Genomic DNA, 2724 nt, shown 5'->3' with positions numbered 1-2724 from the left:
TAATGAGGGTGCACTGCTGGGTGCTGATGAGGGTGCACTTATGTGCACTGATGAGGTTTCACTGATGTACACTAATGCACTACACTGAGGCTGCACTGATTATCTGGCACTAATGTGCATTGATAAGGCGGCACTGACAGGTACTGATGAGGATCCACTGATATGGTGGCACTGATGAGCACTAACTTATGGGCACTGATGTGAACTATTGTACACTGTAGTGTCACTGACGAGTGCTGTAGTGGCACTGATGAGCGCTGTAGTTGTTGTGGTGCAGATGAGCACTGTAGTGGCACTGATGTGGCACTGTAGAGCACTGTAGTGGTACTAATGTGGCACTGATGAGCTCTGTAGTGGCACTTATGTGGCACTGATGAGCATTGTAGTGGTACTGGGCACTGTAGTGGCACTGGCGTTGCACTGACGTGTCACTGATGTGGCACCGATGAGCACTGATGTGGCACTGTAATGGCACTGATGGAGAACTGAGGTGGCATGGATGTGGTACGGATGTGGCACTAATGAACGCTGTAGTGGCACTGGTGGCACTGTAGTAGCACTGATGGGCACTGTAGTGGCACAGGTGGCAATGATGGGCACTGGTGGCACCAATGTGGCACAGATGGCACAGATGAGCACTGTAGTGGCACTTTAGGCACAGGTGAGCACTGTAGTAGCACTAATAGACACTAGTGGCACAGGTGTCATTGATGTGGCACTGATGGGCACTGTAGTGGCTCTGGTGGCACTGCAGGGCACAGATTAGCACTTATGTGGCACTGTAGGGCACTGCTGGGCGCTGTACACCGCAAAAGTAACAGACTCACTTTTTGGCACTCAATCTCTCTTCTCCCCTTGCACGCTGTATCGGTGTGAGGAGAGAAGAGAGCAGGACCTCTCCATGACCCCAGTTTGTTTACAGTGTGATCGCACCCTCATTGGAGGGAGCAACCATGTGGTAAAGGGCCGCTGTCATTGGCACTTTACCACGATCCGTGTTGCGCCAGGTCCCGTGAACATGGTGAGCACGGACACTTCCATGAGCGCGCCCCCTGGGAAGCACGAGTTCGGGAGGACATCCATGGATGCCCTCTCAGAATAAGCCGACCTCGGCAATCACGTGGTAAAGGGCTGCTGTCATTAGCACTTTACCGCGATCCGTGTTGAGCCGGGTCCCCTGAACCCAGTGAGTAGGGATGAGCTTCGAGTTCGTGTCAAACTCATATTTGACTCGAACATCGGCTGTTCGCCAGTTCGCCAAACAGCGAACAATTTGAGGTGTTCGCGGCAAATTCGAAAGCCGCAGATCACCCTTTAAAAGTCTATGGGAGAAATCAAAAGTGCTAATTTTAGAGGCTTATATGCATGGTATTGTCATAAAAAATGTTTGGGGACCTGGGTCCTGCCCCAGGGGACAAGGATCAATGCAAAAAAAGTTTTAAAAACGGCCGTTTTTTGGGGAGCAGTGATTTTAATAATGCTTAAAGTGAAACAATAAAAGTGTAATATCCCTTTAAATTTCGTACCTGGGGGCTGTCTATAGTATGCATGTAAAGGGGCGCATGTTTCCCGTGTTTAGAACAGTCTGACAGCAAAATGACATTTCAAAGGAAAAAAGTCATTTAAGACTACTCGCGGCTATAATGAATTGCTGGTCCGACAATACACATAAAAGTTAATTGATAAAAACGGCATGGGAATTCCCCACAGGGGAACCCCGAACCAAAATTAAAAAAAAAAAATGACGTGGGGGGTCCCCCTAAATTCCATACCAGGCCCTTCAGGTCTGGTATGGATTTTAAGGGGAACCCCGTGCCAAAATTTTTTTAAAAAATGGCGTGGGGTCCCCCCAAAAATCCATACCAGACCCTTATGCGAGCACGCAACCTGGCAGGCCACAGGAAAAGAGGGGGGATGAGAGAGCACCCCCCCTCCTGAACCATACCAGGCCACATGCCCTCAACATTGGGAGGGTGCTTTGGGGTAGCCCCCCAAAACACCTTGTCCCCATGCTGATGGGGACAAGGGCCTCATCCCCACAACCCCTGCCCGGTGGTTGTGGGGGTCTGTGCGCGGGGGGCTTATCGGAATCTGGAAGCCCCCTTTAACAAGGGGACCCCCAGATCCTGGCCCTCCCCTCTGTGTGAAATGGTAAGGGGGTACAAAAGTACCCCTACCATTTCACAAAAAAACTGTCAAAAATGTTAAAAATGACAAGAGACAGTTTTTGACAATTCCTTTATTTAAATGCTTCTTCTTTCTTCTATCTTCTTTCTTCTATCTTTTATCTTCTATCTTCTATCTTCTTTCTTCTATCTTCTATCTTCCTTCGGTTTCTTCCTCCATCTTCTTCTTCTTCTGGTTCTTCTGGTTCTTCTGGTTCTTCCTCCGGTGTTCTCATCTGGCATCTTCCTCCGCTGCGTCGCCGTCTTCTTTCCTTCTTCTCCATGGGCCACTCCGCATCCATGATGGCATGGAGGAAGGCTACCGCTGTGTGCCATTTTTTGTTTGAGTGCTATAGTGGTTTTCCACTTGCTGCTCTAGGGCTGTTACGTTAGCTGAATCCACTTTGATCTTTCTTTCTTCTCTTTCTTCTATCCCACTTCCCGTCTCTTCCTTCTTTTTTCTTACCCTCCCTCCCCCCTTTTTTTTCTCTGAGTTAGTCACGCGATGGATACCCTATGTTTTGTGTCTCTGTATGCCAAGGGACTCAATACACTAGAG

This window comes from Aquarana catesbeiana, linkage group LG01 (genome assembly GCF_042186555.1).
Source record: "Aquarana catesbeiana isolate 2022-GZ linkage group LG01, ASM4218655v1, whole genome shotgun sequence".
Taxonomy (NCBI): Eukaryota; Metazoa; Chordata; class Amphibia; order Anura; family Ranidae; genus Aquarana; species Aquarana catesbeiana.
The sequence above is the reverse complement of the archived record's forward strand: the minus strand, read 5'-3'. Positions refer to the sequence as shown.